Raw genomic sequence first — 16483 nt, 5'->3', positions numbered from 1 at the left:
TTCTCAACATGGTATCAGAGCCATGGCTGAGCTAGGTAGCTAGTGTTGCGTTTTCTTCTTCCTTGCAAGCTCTACAATATTTAAGCATATTTCTATTCCAATCTCTCAAGTTGTTCAACATCCATTGGTGTGTATGAGGTAAAGGAGCTCCAGGAAGGAGGTGTTGGTGTTGGTGTGCCCTTGAGGCCTGCTTAAGCTGGGGGCAGCTTGGCTCATCAAGCAAGGACCCTACTTGTACTCTGTAAGCAAGGGGGTTGCTTGTCCAAAGAAATAGGGGGTCTACTTTTTGGTTCTGAGATAGAGAGAGAAGAGAAGAAGAAGTGGATCAAGCAACAAGTCATTTGCTAAACAGCAGAGGCATGGCGCTAAGGGCCTTTGAGGTCGCCCGACAATGGGTATTTCTCAAGACTCGACGCACAAGAGGCGTGCAACAGGAGGCAAAAAGAAGTCTTGGTGTAAGAAGAGAAAGTATGAGGTGGATAGACAACCAACCATGACAAAACTGTCTAGTAACAAGACAGTGCGAAAAATCAGTGTTCGAGGAGGTAATTATAAGTTTAGGGCTCTTCAACTTGACACTGACAACTATTCATGGGGCTCAGAGGTTGTAACTAAGAAGACCCGAATCTTGGATGTTGTCTAAAATGCATCAAATAATGAGCTCATTCGCACCTAGACTCTTGTAAAGTCTACAATTGTATAGGTCGATGCTACTCCTTTCCACCAATAACACCATATTGGGGAATATGGGAATTTCCCATAAGTTTGGGACATGTGGTCAAATCTTTGGATTTATCATAACTTGAACACTATAAATCCAAATCGAACACTCAATAGCTCAATAGATTCCATTTTTCAAGAACTTTCCAATGATAGGTTTTGAGAAACTTATAAGCATGTTATCCCCGGGTGCCACCTTTTTAGTATTCAAAAAATGGGAATTGGGAGATTCCAAAATATGCTTTCTATTCTTGTTGCATTTAGCGTAGGTTAGGATTAGGAAATCGAACCGAAAAAGGGTAGGGTTTACCATTGAAAAACAGGGCAAAAATCGTGCAAAAAATGGCAAAAAGCTCGCTTCTGATGCCTAAGATCGGCAAGTGAGTGATTGGGGGCACCAACACCATACCCGAGAAGGGGTATAAGAGCCAAGAGGCCAAGGGAGAGCTCATTTGTGACCATTTCAGTGAGAGAGAGAGAGAGAGAGAGAGAGAGAGAGAGAGAGAGAGAGAGAGAGAGAGAGAGAGAGAGAGAGCCATCCCATGATTCGATTCGATTGCACCATTGAGGAGCCTACCGCTCTATTCAGGTATATGAATCCCTTCCCCTATCCCCCTAGATAGGATCGGAAGGTTATTGCTTACTATGATTTCCTAAATCGCACGAATTGACCAAAACCATCCCTTCGCTTTCGTTGCACCGCCGCACTCGGCCCGTCCAAGTGGCCTTTTCTAGGCCGAGTCTCAGAATCGGCCCTCGGCCCCTTACCATTCGGCCCACTCGGCCCAAAACCCTAATCGGCCCTCGGCCCATCTGAGTCCATTGTTCGGCCCAAACCATTCAGCCCGTCCGAGTCAAATAGCTCGAGCCTATTGATTCGGCCCGTCCGAGCCAATAATTCGGCCCTCGACCCGGTCCGAGTCAACCTGTCCGAATTGACCATTCGGCCCGTCCGAGCCAAACCGTCCGAGTGACTTGGTTCGAGTCGCCCACTCGGCCCGTTCGAGCCTGCCATGTCTGAGTTGGGAATTCGGCCCTCGGCCCTATGCCTCGGCCCGTCCGAGTGACCCACTCGGACCCTGCAATTCGGACCAGTTGGGCCGAGTGTAGATTTTTATCAAATTTTCAAAAATTTGACCTGACCCAGCTAGAACTCAGCAGCACAAATTGTGGAAAGTCCTTATGACGCTCAGAACTTGATTCTGGCACATAGAATAGGCAAAATCATAGGGCGCAGTCGCTTAGCAGCTAGAAGTAGGCAGTTGCGAGACTCAGAGACTTAGACGCAAACCGTTGAGTTGTAAAGCCTGATTGGACCAAAAACGAACAAGGCAACATATTAGAGAAACCCTAAACCCTGCCAAGACGGCCAGAAAATTAACCAACAAGCCTATCAGGCCCGAAACAACGCGAGAGTGCATAAGACACTTAGAAATTAGTTGCTGCACTTGAAGTACACTTAAGGAAACTGAAAGCTTGATTGAGCACAAGTGCACAGGAAAAGACATACACATTGAGTGGCCATAAATTGAGGATTATATTCAATAACTGAAGGAACTCACCTAGATAAACCACTCAAGGAACCCACTAGTAGGAGAGGACCCAAGAAACCATCAACGCGCAAAGTAGGACCAAGCAAGGGGCGCTGACGAAGTGGATTTGACAAGTCTACTGAACCTGATCGATAGCTTGGTGGACCACGATAACTTGACAATGGTAGAAGAAAGTTCAAACTGTAGATCTAACGAGGAATTCGACTTAGGAGTCTTTCCAGATGCTATTCAGCACAGCTGGTCAACAATTATGATGCTCATGCCTAGTATGAGCACCGGACAGGACAGCAGACGCTATCATCACAGATCTAGAAGAGGAGAGAAAGCTAGCCCACAAAGCATTGCAAAGCATGGTTGAATACAATAGGGATCAGCAGGCTAGGAGCCAAAGGAAAAGGATGGAGTTGCGAGAGGTGCCGCAAGTGTTGAACCTGGCTGGCAGAAATCGAACGGACCATGAGAGAGCACTAGAAGGAGACTTAATGCTGAGCGAGCTTCTCATGAAGCGGCTGCTTGATAACACGGCTGTGCAAAGAAAAGTGCCACGGCTCTAGCGACATCGCTACTCGCAGGATTAGGAGAAAACTAGGGCTCAAAGAGCCAGTCTAAAATCCCTATTGTTGCCAAGCAACTCGATAAGTACCAACCCCATGACGATCCATACAGCTTTGTTGAGCAGTTCGAGCAAGTCTGCGAAGCCAACGGCCTCAACGACCTAACTCAATGCTCTCAAGCATTCGGTCTTTGCTTGGCCGACAAGGGTAGGACGTGGTATATGAGCTTAGATACCGCAGAGTGAGCCAACTTCGATGGCCTCAAGGATCTCTTCATTAAGAGATTTGCCGAGCCCGGATACTCCGATAATCTACTAGTACACTTGATGAACATCAAGCAGAAAGAGAAGGAGGACATTCACGATTACATGACCCACGTGAGGAGTCTCTTCAAGAGAATCCCTAATGGAGAGGGGCCGACTGAAAGAGTAGTATCAACTGTATTCATCAGCGGGATTCAGAATGAGGAACTATATAAGGCTTTGGCAGGCAACGCGAGCTTGCAGCGAGATGTGCTAGCTAGGGTCTTTGAGGAATCCATCCGAGTTGACGATCAACTGAAGGAACGAATCTCTAGGAGCTCAAACTCTGAGCAAACCAACTCGCAAAATTCAGAGAGAGCGTCAGCCTCGAGTGAGCGATCATTCCCATCATCCCAGGATAAGGGGAAAACCACCGAGATGAACCAAGACTTGGTTGACGTTAAGATGGAATTAACCAAGTTGCAAGACATGTTGAGATGACCAACATGCCCACACGTCCAATGCATGTACTGTGGCGGAAACCACTTGCCAGCCGAGTGTCAGACCCTAGGTCAAGACCTTGCACTAACTGCGGTAGGTTTGGTCATGACGTCGCGCATTGTAGATTGCCAAGAAGACTTCCATACTCACAACCATATGGCCAGCCTTACCTAGTGAATAGGCCCATCCATTTTTCGGAAGGGAAGCCCCATTGGCCCTCCCTGTGCCTAATGACATTAAGTCGGCTGTTCCTAGGATGGAAATAAATCCTACAGGCATTCCTAGACCGTCTGGTCCTTACATAACCCATCCACTAAGTGACGCTCCTATCCACTACGTGGAAGAACCAACTGAAGAAGAGACCTATGTATACCCTTACGTCTCATATGATGACAAGGCAACACAGTCGTTATGGATTATTGACCAGTGCCGGTGATGGCATTGGGAAGAGGGTGAGGTAGAGGCCTAGGAGGGCAGACACAGGATCCAATCATTTGTTGGTTTTTTGGTCACCCAGGGCATGTCTCGTCATGCTTCCCTAAAAGGAAGTAGCAAAACAGAGACAAGGTTGGCCAAAGATGTGCAGAGTGTGGAATCACTCATCTCTTTGTTGATTGCCCAAAGCAGAAGCCATCTTTTAGTTTAGCCAATGTGCCATCTGTCCCATTGGGGTTGTTTGGTGTCGAGAACCTCAATGGGGAGGCCATGCCTATCCCATTACGAGTCATGACCCATGCCCAAACGAAGCAGGCTAGCATCTCTCTTCCATGACCTAGCAATCTCGATGCAGCCTCGATAGGAAAGAAGAGCCGAAGACGGAGGAGGAAGAGGTCGGAAGCTAAAATCACACTAAAAACGGAGAGTGCTACAACTCTGCCTGTTGGAAAGAGGTCTCTGACGCAGAGGCAGAGACTTCAACCCCTAAGACGACCGCAAAGGGAAGTGCTAAGATAGGGGCGGGTACCGAAGCGACAGTTAGAGGCCATAGAAAAGGTGAAGGAATGGGTGAAGGAAGCTCAAGAGTATCTGAAAGATGCGGAGCCCACCATAGAGGACGAGATCGATGATCTCTCCAGCATAAGCACGCCGGTCTCACCTGCTCAAGGGCCATAGATCAGTCATGGCCATTGGCCAGGACAATCCAGGTTAGGAGAGAGACGAGCACCCAATGATCTCCTGACCATGTTGGTGACTACCCCTGTAACACTTAGCCTGGGAGATCTGCTTAGGCAGCATCCCACCCTATGGCAAGATCTTAAGCATTGGGTTGAAGGGTCACGAGAGCAGGTCACGGCAGACTCTCATGACCATGATGCAGAGCCTTATACGTCAATGCCTTCTGGGAAGGTTCCAAGATGCATGCAGTCTTACCAGTTGTAGCCCTAGGTGACACAATGAGAAAGGGAATCGTAGACACGGGAGCTAGGGTCAGTGTGCTTAGCCATGCAGTGCTTCAGACTTGGGAAAACCCACCTGTTGAGACTGCTAGGTTTAATGTCACACTAGCAAACGGTATGAGAGTCAAGCCATTCGGGGTGCTTAAGAATTGGCCAGTGAAGATCACAAGTGTCCAGTTCTCCGTTGACTTTATAGTCATGAAGGGAGTGGACTACGATATCCTATTAGGCCGACCCTAGATGCGAAATGCTAGAGTCATCAAAGATTGGGGTAACGGCTTGATCTTCCTTGGCAATAGGACGGACGCCGTGAGAGTAGAGATGGACACCTGGAAGACCTCACCAGTCGGCTTAGATGCCATCTCCGCTATGCTCAAGGGTAATGCTCAGGTCAAGAAGTCCTATGGGCCCTTGACCAAGTATATCCCATGCCCAGAGGATGAGTGGGATTGGATGCATGTCCTTGCTACAATCGACTTGCCGTTCTCAGATCATGAGGTGTATGAGCAAGCCATCAAAACAATCGGCAAGGCTAATGACACACCCTCCGTACCAATCTACATGATGGCAGGAAGCCTTCGTGGGAAACCAAAGCCCATCAACTTCCAAGTCCCAACCAACAAAAGGGAACTCCAGGAGATACTGGAATACCTAACAGACAAGCTAGCTGGCAATCCAGCTGTAAATTTCAAACCACTCCAGAATCTCTTAGATGAATCCAAGTGGCAATGGACCAGGAGCATTACTTAAACCTCATGTATAACTGGGCCCTAGTTCCTGACCAACGACAAGAGATATACCAAGCCCTAGGAGACGACGAGCAGTCTAATGAAGAGGATTCTAACGACGAATATGAAGACTGCCAATCCTTCAGTGATGAAAGTGAGGGTGAGGTAGATACCATGGAATACGACACTGAAGGACAAGAAATAGAGCAAATACAAGCAGACTCCAAGCCGCAAGAAAAGAGTATCTTTAGGATGGAGCGAGGAGTCATGCGCATGGAATGTGATCACACCTGGTTGGAACACATAGGAGCCATAGACCGTGAGCAAGCAGGCCTAGCCTAGCCATGAACAACATTAGTACTTACGACTGAATCAACATCTGAACTGCACCCACCAGGGGAGACCACCTCTTCTAGCGAAGATGGAGGGTTCAACTTTGAATCGAAGGTTAGTTCGGATAGTGATCCAGAAATCCCTAGGCCGCCCACAACCAGACACACCAAGGGGGACCTACCCATCCACCTAAGGCGTAGACGATTAAGGCAGGAAAAGGAAAAACAACCCAGGGATACATGAACGGAAGAACAGCGAAAACCGCAGGACCTCCCTAAATGATTTACGAAATTCAAAAAAGGGGATAGGGTAGTAGTTCTGTTAGGTGCCAAACGTCAAGTGCAGATGAGCGAACCAGTCGAGGGACTAGCCAAGGTCAAGGAGGTGGACCTAGCCCAGGAAGGGGAAACACCCCGACCAGTCTTCAATATTGATGACTTGACTGATGAAGAAGAAACGAGTCTTATCACTCTCTTGCGAGAGTACATAGATGTGTTCTCCTGGTCCTTAGAAGAGCTTCAGGGGGTAGATCTAAGTGTCGTGACTCACAACATATCCATGATGCCAGATGCAACGCCAATCAAGCAGCAACCGTACCCTATGAATCCAAAACATGCTCATGCTATCAAAGAAGAGATTGATAAGCTGATGAGAGCGGGATTCATTTACGAAATTGAGCACATATACTTGGTATCGCCCATAGTCATCGTGATGAAGAAGAATGGAAAAATCCGAGTGTGCGTCAATTACAAGAAGGTGAACGCTGCTACCAAGAGGGAAAACTATCCGTTGCCATACACCGAGCACATGCTTGAGAGAGTGGCAGGCAAGGAAGCCTACAGTTTTCTGGACGACTTCTCAGGGTACAACCAGGTGCAAGTGCATCTTGCGGACATGCATAAGATTGCCTTCGCCACTGAGTGGGGCGTCTTTGCTTACATAGTCATGCCCTTTGGGTTGACTAATGTCCCTGCCACTTTCCAACGCCTCATGTGCACCATCTTTAAGGACATGCTTCGCAAGGAGTTAGAAGTCTTTGTCGACGACCTGTGTGTCCACTCGACCTAGATCGAACACCTAGACAAACTCCGAGCAGTCTTCGAGCGGTGTCGCTTATATCGTCTCTCCTTGAACCCCTTAAAGTGCCAGTTTTGGGTAAAGCATGGATGCATCCTAGGGCATGTGGTGTCGAAGAACGGCATTGCCACTGACTTCTCGAAGGTCAGGGTTATTGTTGACCTTCCACCCCCAAACAACTATAAGGGAGTTCAATGCTTCCTAGGCCATACTGGATACTATTGGCGGTTTGTACTGAATTATGCCTTGATCGCCAGACCCTTGTACAAGTTGCTTATTGTCTTTGAATGGACCGCAGCATGACAACGGGCATACAAAGAGTTGAAGAAGGCTCTAACCACAGCACCAATACTACGAGCCCCAGATTGGACCATTACTTTCCACGTGCATATCGATGCTTCTAAGTTTGCCATGGGGCAGTGTTGTGCCAACCTGGCGAACACAATTTAGACTATCTAGTGAGCTTTGCTAGCAAACAACTCACTGAGACGGAAATGAACTACTCGACGATGGAAAGAGAGGGATTAGCCATGGTATTCGCTGTGAAGAAATTCTGGCATTATCGTTTGGCCACGCCCTTACCTTCTTCGTGGACCATCAAGCCTTGCTCTATCTAGTAAACAAACCTTGCGCTATAGAATGCATAGCTCGATGGCTCCTTCTACTTTTAGAGTTCTACTTCTCTGTGGTGGTACGGAAGGGAAAACGGCATTACATGGCTGATCACATGTCACACATTCCCACCAGAGAAGCCGTTGGACAAGGTATTGTTGATGAATTACATGACGCCCATCTGTTTAACCTTTCCAGTGAGAGAGATCTATTTAAGGCTGATCTAACGCCATATTGGGCAGATGACATAGTCCAAATGCTTGAGCACGGACTGCCTAACCGACCGATAGAAAAAGCCTGACTTAGGCGATTAATCCTTAAAATCCAGCCCTATCAGCTGATTGCAGCCAACTCTATAGGCTAGGGCAAGATGGATTGCTGCGTAGATGTGCTTGCGAGCATGAGATGCACGATGTGCTCTCAGAGGCACACAATGGCATTGCTGGAGGGCACTTTAGCGGGGATACGATATCACGAAAGGTGCTGCAGCCTCAACTATGGTGGCCCACGCTTTTCCGTGATGCAACACGATTTGTCAAGCACTGTGACGAGTGCCAGCAGATAAAGGTTTCGATTCGCAAGGATCAAATGGAATTAACCCCAGTTATTGCTCAACAAACCTTCAAAAAATGGGGAATTGACTTTATTGGACCCATCAGCCCTGCGGCACAGTATTTGTAGGTCAAGTACATCATTGTGTCCACAGACTACCTCACGAAATGGGCAGAAGTGAGAGCAACATGAAAAAACGACGCTAGAACGACTGCTAAGTTCTTATGGGAGCAAGTGATTTCACAATTTGGCTGCCCCATCGAACTGGTCATCAGTGACCAAGGCATGCACTTCATCAATGAAGTGATCGTGCATCTCGTGTTCACCTTCCTCATCATCCATCGCAAATCCTTGCCATACTATCCTCAGGCAAACAACCAGGCCGAATCAACAAATAAGATTCTTGTCAATGTCCTAACCAAGGTTGTCTTTGCTCCACGCAGTGACTGAGACAACAAGCTGATGACAGCTTTGTGGGCTTACTGCACAGCTTATAAAATGACTGTTGATCAAACCCCCTTTAGGTTGACATATGGAACAAAAGCAATTCTACCATTAGAACTCTTCATTCCTAGCCTGAGAATAGCATTTTCAAGAATGATGGGAAGGGAAGGAGGCATGGATACAATGCCTGGTTGAACTTCAATGCCTCTCGAAGACTCGTCTTCTAGCCACCCATGCACTGATTTGTGAGAAAGCCCGACGCAAGAGCTGGTTTGACTAGCACGCCAAGCAGCGTGAGTTCGAACAGGGTGACTTAGTGCTCCTCTATTCAGTTAAGGGGCATAAACAAAAAATGAAATTTAGAGGTCTTGGACCCTTCAAAGTTCGTGCGATCAGCCAAACAGGCAATGTTGAACTTGAGACCCTAGACAGTGAAGGAATAGGCTTCTTCAATGGTAGTCGTGTCAAGAAGTACTACCCTCCTACGCATCCTTTGCATGAGCCACCAATGTTAGAACCGCCTGTCAAAGTACGAGTAGCCACAATCACTGAAATCGACAATGAGTATGATGAAGCCGTAGAGCCCACATACCTCCATATCATGGTCACTGCCAACCAAACATGCACTTTTAATGCCCTGATTGACGAGGGAGCAGACTGCAATGTCTTAACTCATGATCATTGGACCCAACTTGGCAAACCACGACTTCAACCCACCACTGCCAAATTAAGCCCATATGGGGCCCACTCATATGCACTTCTAGGCAAGTGCAGAGCCACCGCCTCTATCGAGTCTGCGACTGTACCATTGATTTTTTACATGTTGCCAGACACTAAAGACACGGGCACGGAGTCGTTGCTGGGGGGAACTTTCAAAAAGCAAGCTCACTGCAATGTTGATTACGAGTCGCAGCGCATCCACCTCGCAATAGGCAACGTTCGCATTGTTACAGCTTTCAGCAAGGGCTGCGCAACCTCATCCCAGGACACAAAGCCATCGATAGAAACATATATAGTCAAGTCTAAGGAGGGGGATAGTGCGCGGCTACCACTCCCTAAATTTCATAAACCGCAACCCATAGCAGCCAAAGCTAAGGCCCAATAGCCTCGCCTTCAATGGATGCCTAAACAGTCGCAACAACCGCCTAGGAGTCGACGCTCCTACCCTCATAAGACCAGAAACTCTAAACCTAGGAGGCCCAGACATAGTTACAGGAATAGATGCGTAATCAATCAAAGATGGGTCCCCAAAGCCCTCTTGCACGCACAAGGCTACTATGAGGGCAATGCTTGGATATGGATACCTAAGGCCCACACAGCCAAAGGAACCACTCGTATGCTAGAATGGCTTGCCCCCCCTCTTTTTTGATCCCAATGCTATTGATAGATGCGTTATGGCACGCTTAATGATGAGAGCTAGCCTACTCCCCTCCTTTTGCCTAGCTCTCCTAGAGGACATGAGTGACAGCCAATTCACTAGGTATAATCACCCCTTCCTTTCCACCACCTCTCTCCATGTCCGCATGAACCTGAAAGGGTACATGCAAAGCTACCAATTTTTGTGCAAATCCATCCGCCCTCCTTCCCCCCCTCGTTCAGATGAAGAGGATTAGGCCTAGCTGTCATTGATTCCAAAAAAAAAAAAAAAAGACTGGTCAACATCACCCACTTGTAGAAGCACTTATCACCACAAAAAGCATGATCACTGCACCTAGGGGTCCTTAAGTTAGGCGTCTCCGGTGGCTTCGGTCAGTCAGCTCCACTCCCAACCCTCTAACCTTTTTGCTCCCCCATTTCACGCTTAGGGCACATGAAGGGCAGGACACACCTAGGGAGGTAACACTCACCTATGGTTAGACCTGTCACCCTAAGCCACTGGCACCGCATCCCCCTTGGCACAAATGGGGTCCTCAAGTGTGGGACATCACCCAAGCTTGCCTGCAGTTAGACCCACCTCCCCATTCCACTAGCACGAGCACAATGCACCAACACGCTGAGGAAAGCACTCCCCTTAGGAACAGCACCGCACCTTCGCCTTCCACACATCAGAAAGCAACAACCCACCAACTTCGAAGCCCCTTCAAGCACGCAATGCCCGTTTGGCTCCTCCAACAAACAATGTCACAGCTCCTACAAGCACTTAAGTCTCCAAGTGGCCCTCACCATTGCACCACTTGGCCAATTGCCTACCAACCTGCAACAACACAAAAGTGCCATGGGACTGGAACTCGTCTAGGAGGGGGGTAATGTTAACCCCAAATCAAGATGGCGGAAAAAGGAAGAAAAAAGCAGAAAAAACATGAAAAAAGAGCAAAGACACACAGGCGACCTCCAAAACCAAGCCAGGACAAAAAAATGCAATTTTAAATAAAAGGCGCCTCAAAAAACTTGGAAAACTCTTGTAAAAGAGCGCCAGGCTCCCTCCTGTGCCAGTTGTAAAATACTAGATGGGTGTAGGCTAGAGGCATAAAGCTAGAAGAGGGAAATGGAAAAAAGGACCTTGCCACAATGGCCGATCATGTAAAAAAGAGATGGGTGCCCATGGGATTTTAGGGCTTCTATATAAAGTTTAAAAAATTGAATGAAAGCTCATTCTTTGGTGTGTGGCTAACAAGAGCTCTCTTCTTCTTCTCTTCTCCTCCTCTTCTTGCTTATGTGTGCTCTTGAGAGAGGGAGTGTAAGAATGTGAGGGAGTGAGTATGTGAGAGTGAGGGATCAAGAGGGTGAAGCTCTTCACCATCTTCTCTTCTCTTCTTCTCTTCTCTTCTCTTCTGTTTTCTTGCGTGCGTGGCTATGGAGGATGGAGCTTGGAGATGGAGGAGGCTTGAGGATGCTTGAGCTAGCATCTATGATCATGGAGCTACCGAAGTGTGCGAAGGAGGAGGCTACTCATATCGGCATTAAGGTAAGCTCACTACACTCGTAGGATTGACAGCGTGTTAGCTAGGTGAGAGATAGCCATTAGAGCTTGCTTGTGGAATGCTTGAAACAATAAGCGGTCTGTGGGTCTTGGCGGTTGAGCATGAGCTCCCACTATATAGGAACAACAGCGGAGGATAAGAAGAAAAGTAACCGTGTCCAGAGGAAAATTGTAGAGCACTAAAAGGATCACAAGCTGGATCCCTATCTTGAAGATCAGTTTGCCAGTGGTCGATTTGCTGGTTGTGATATCATCTTATCCTGGGTAGTGTGGGCGAGCTGATGGCTACATCATCAAAGGGAATCCCTCGTCACAATGGACATTAACAGATCAAGAGACGCCAGTAGATCTGTCGCGAACCAGAGCAACACGTTCAGAGAAGCAACGCCTGCAATCCGTCATCTGTTTCTTTTAATCCTTATCCTAAGGTTTACAAAATTAAAAAAAAAACATATTTTCCTTAACCCACTTTCACACCTATTCACACCCTCTCTATCAAACCTCTTTCCACACTAAATCAGTTTGATAAAATCGATTCACACCTTCACTTTCACACTTCAAGGTTGAATTTTGTTTGCATTGAAAAAGGCCTACTGTTTTGCTCATAATCTTGATCTCAAAAGTGAGTTTATGCTTCACTAATTAAATTCCTTATGAATCTCTAGTTTATTGTAAAGGGATTAGACACTGCCATTGAGCAAGATTGCCAATCAGTAAGACCTTCCTGCACATGAAATGATTTGGTTGCACCATGCGCAAATGTCCAAAGTCATGTCAAGCCAAAGCAATGTACTAGTTTATATCCATCAAAAAGGCCTTAAAGAGGAAGAGAATGAAAGAAAAGACCAAGAACACCAAAGACAACAACATGAAGGAGTCAAGAAAGATCAAAGACACCAAGAAGATGGAGGACATCACCAAAAGAAGCCAAAGAAGCACAAAGAAGATGAAAAATGAAATTACTTCTGCTATTGACAACAAAGAATTTCCCATAGTGGATGTTATCTTGTAAAACCCCCACCAAAAATGTAAAGTTTCAAGCCTTAACTTGACTAGGTTTCCAAAGAGCTAGTCTCCCGGGCCATGTCATCATGTAGGGGAGGCAAAATGCAACAAGGGTAGAGATTCATCATTTGGGGAGGGGGGGGGGTGTTGAGAATAGCAAATGATGTTTGATATAGAGGCTTGCCCATAAGTAGCTTTGTATGAGAGGTATGACAAGATGTATGCTCTTGAAGCTCTAGGAAGAGATGTCCAAAATCCCATAAGCACAGTGAGGAAGAGTGGTACTATCCAGAAACTTTATAACCATGTATTTGACACTCATTTTAAAGTGTAATGGAACTATCATTTTGAGTCATTATCAGTGTCATTGTACATCTTACACAAGAATGTATTTATGAGTCCACGCTTCCATCTTGGAATCTAATTCACTTGTGTAAAAGTTAGTCTATCTAGGTCCATGTCATCATGAGTAGTGTCTTCATCTTTCATCCACCATAGCTAAACTTTGATCTAGATCTGTGTTTCTCAACAATTGTGGACATCCATGACTGCCATCAATGGATAACATCATGTGTGCATAGTTTCCTATATGAGTTGAATGGAAACAATATTGAGATACCATATTTACAAGTGCAAGTCATGTAGAAAGAGAAAAATGTGTTAATATTATATGTATTGTTACATTATATGAATTCTTAGTTGGGCACTAGTGTAGAGATATGGTAGGAATACAAAGGCAATCATTTGCTCTAAACATTGACCACTATCTTTGCTTTTGGAGCATCAAAAGTGCTTCCCAAAGCATCGATCTCATAATTATCCCATATAGCCACATGCCAAAACATGTCTCACCAACTTCTTCTCAACAAGGATGATCTTGTTGGTGTTCAAGGTGACACTTGAGACATGTAGCACCTTCAAAAGCACTTTGAGAATCATGAACTGGGCACAAGTGGTGGGGGTGAACTTGGTGTGGAACACAACAATGTATCAAGGATGCAACCAAGCCTTTTATATATATATAAGGCTTGGTTGAATCTCTTTCAAATGCCCTTTGACCCCTTATCTACTAGCACACTCATCTACATCCAACACAACCTACAATTATAAGAAAAACTATTATTGAAATTTCATTAAAGTAAACAAAGATACACATATGAGTAATTAAATTCACCTCTTGGGCTTCATTACCCTCAACCTTGGACTCTTTGATAAGATCCATGCTAGATTTTGATTGATTTATTGTGTTGGGGGGGGGGGGGGGGGGGATCCTTAAGGTGCAGGAGTGGGGCATCTCATGACATCCACCCTAGTGCAAGTGACCTTGAATTCTTCTACCCCAATTGTAGTGTACTCAAAGGTGTTGATTGCAGGCCATCAATTGCATTGCCAATCTCTTTAATATTGGGGGATGAGTTTGGAGCTAACAATGTTGGCATGGTGTCCAAAGGAAATTCACATGTTGTTACTAGTATGAAGGGTGCCTCATCCTCTCCTATATCAAATATCTTCTCCACATCATGGAGAAAGATAAATTCTGTAAGGGATGAAAATGATTGCAATAGTGATAAACACCTTAAAGTTCACATCCATACTCTCATTTACCTCATCTTAAGACATGGTGCAGACTATAGACACTCTTTGTATGGATGATCCCTTTGATGTCCCATTTTGTTCATGTTCTTGTGCTTTTGTCAATAGACTATGGCCTCCTCTTTCAATGATTTGTTCAATGGCTCTAGCTTGAGGTTTAGGACATCTTTCAACAAGCCACCAACTTGACCCTCTTCATTGATCTAGATAGTGAGGGAGATCTTCTTGCTCATTGATTAGGAGAATAAATGTGGTTATTGATGAGAAAAACTAGTGATCAAATATGTAAATCCCAATTGCCTTGGACTCTCACATGGTAAGTTTCCTATAGAATGTAGCAGTTAGGTTCTTCACTACTTGGAAAGACACTTTGAAAAGGCATCCTCATCCTTTATATATGTCAAGAGGTCAAGGTGGATCCAATTCTCTTAGGGTCCCTCGAAAGACACCATGTATTCTCGAAGATAAGGGAAGACTCAATGTATACCTCGGGAGAAAGAAATAATGACAGCCATGAAACCTTGAGCTGAAGCTTCTTCACAAGCTAAAGAAAATGATCAATGAAGCCTCTCAAGTCCAAGATCTAATAATAGTTGAAAGGTAGAGCATGAGTGGAAGCAAGAGCTATGGTGGATGGAGCAAGAGAGAGAGACACTTTATGTGGAAATCCAATAGTCACAATGTGTGATCGGCCTTCCCTTATTCAATAGTCACTAAAATAATAAAAAACAAAGTGATAATGATAGGAACCCATCACTTACAATGTATAGGCATGTAGGTATAGTGTACAACCAATAAATGTGGGTGGCTAGACACATGTGCCTTTACCCCCAACATAGACTCCTTCAAGGGAGTTGCCTCCTCTTCTAATGCTCCATTAGGATAACCGACTTCTTTTGTGTTCAACTATGATGTCTTTGATACTCTTGGATGTTGAAATGGTATAAGGGCTATTTTTTTTTTGGTATTAGGGATAATTATTTCTTGACTTGAGAATTCATATTCTAAGGATACATCCAAGAATATCACATAGCAAGAACCAATTAAGATGCTTTTTTTTGCGGCACTAGTGCTTGTTGGCAAGGTGCATCATCATCTTTCTTTCTTAAAAAGGGTGGATTAGGGAAACAAGAGCCACTAGTAGAGGAGATCTTTGTTTGCTCGATCCATTTTTTATACATATTTTGCATGCTTCATGGAGCCCAAAAGGGACAATTGTCATTCCATCTAATAACATAAGATGTGCATCCCTTGAGGCCTTTGTGGTTGCATTATCCTTGGTATCCTCTTTTGAAGCAAGATATTATTTCTTTACACTTTCATAATCTTTCTCTTCACTTTCATCATCATTCTCTTCATACTCTATTTCAGCTTCTAGAGGGGCTTTGTAGGAGAAAAACAAGTTTTCTACTTCACATTCTTATCCTATTCCTGTGGCCATATAGCAAGGAGACCAGTACATCCATGCTTCTATTTTAGTGTCGAAACTTATTTGAAAGGTTACTTTTGGTTGAGAAAATAGTTATTTGCCCAATGATAGTGACTTTGCTTCCTTTGAGAGTTGGCTTAGAGTCCATACTATCAAGGACTGTGCCTCTATATTTTTTGGAAAAAGTTGTATGACGGCTTCTTTATCAAATGATGTTCCATTGCTGCTCCTTTGAAAGATTCAAATGAGATCTCAATGGAAGCTGATCTATTCCCTTTTTGTGAACCATATAGCTTTAGAACCACTTTATTGGATCCCCGGTCTAGGGTTACGGTTTCTTTAAACTAGTTAATCCTTGTTCTTGCTTCAAACTGCTATAGTCTTCCCAATAGTAGTAGGCGATAAAAGATCCCATAAGAGTTAGGATTCACCACCAATAAGTCAACCAATAATCTCTTCTAGCCATGCACATTAGTCTTGGCATAGGGGAGAACACCTAGAGGCTTCATTTTACTTTGATTTATGAGCTTGATGAGCCATTACATAGGCTACATACCTTGTAGTCCCAAGTCTTCAATCATTAGACTAGTCATTATATTCATTGAGAAAACTTTATCTATCAATGCATTTTATATAAAGTAGCTTTCTATCCATATGCCAATTTGTGGAGTGCCATGATGTAGGAAGGCATTGGCCATGTTCACTTCTTTCACAAGCTTTGGAGTTTGTTGGCATTTAGTACAAAGACTGGGTAAGCAATCCTTAAACCACATCTTCGTGTCGATATGCTTTCGAATATTTTGCAATAGCTAGGAGATAGCAT

At 45.1% G+C, this 16483-nt stretch overlaps 1 pseudogene; it reads left to right on the top strand.

Moving 5' to 3' along the window:
- The first annotated feature begins 391 nt into the window (after positions 1–391).
- LOC148022195 (small ribosomal subunit protein eS8-like) lies at positions 392–12048 on the top strand (annotated as a pseudogene).
- The last annotated feature ends 4435 nt before the right edge of the window (positions 12049–16483 follow it).

Source organism: Lygodium microphyllum, chromosome 17, assembly GCF_053477565.2.
Source record: "Lygodium microphyllum isolate KBCC chromosome 17, Lygodium_microphyllum_v1.1.10, whole genome shotgun sequence".
Lineage (NCBI taxonomy): Eukaryota > Viridiplantae > Streptophyta > Polypodiopsida > Schizaeales > Lygodiaceae > Lygodium > Lygodium microphyllum.
This window is presented reverse-complemented; position numbering and strand designations above follow the sequence as displayed.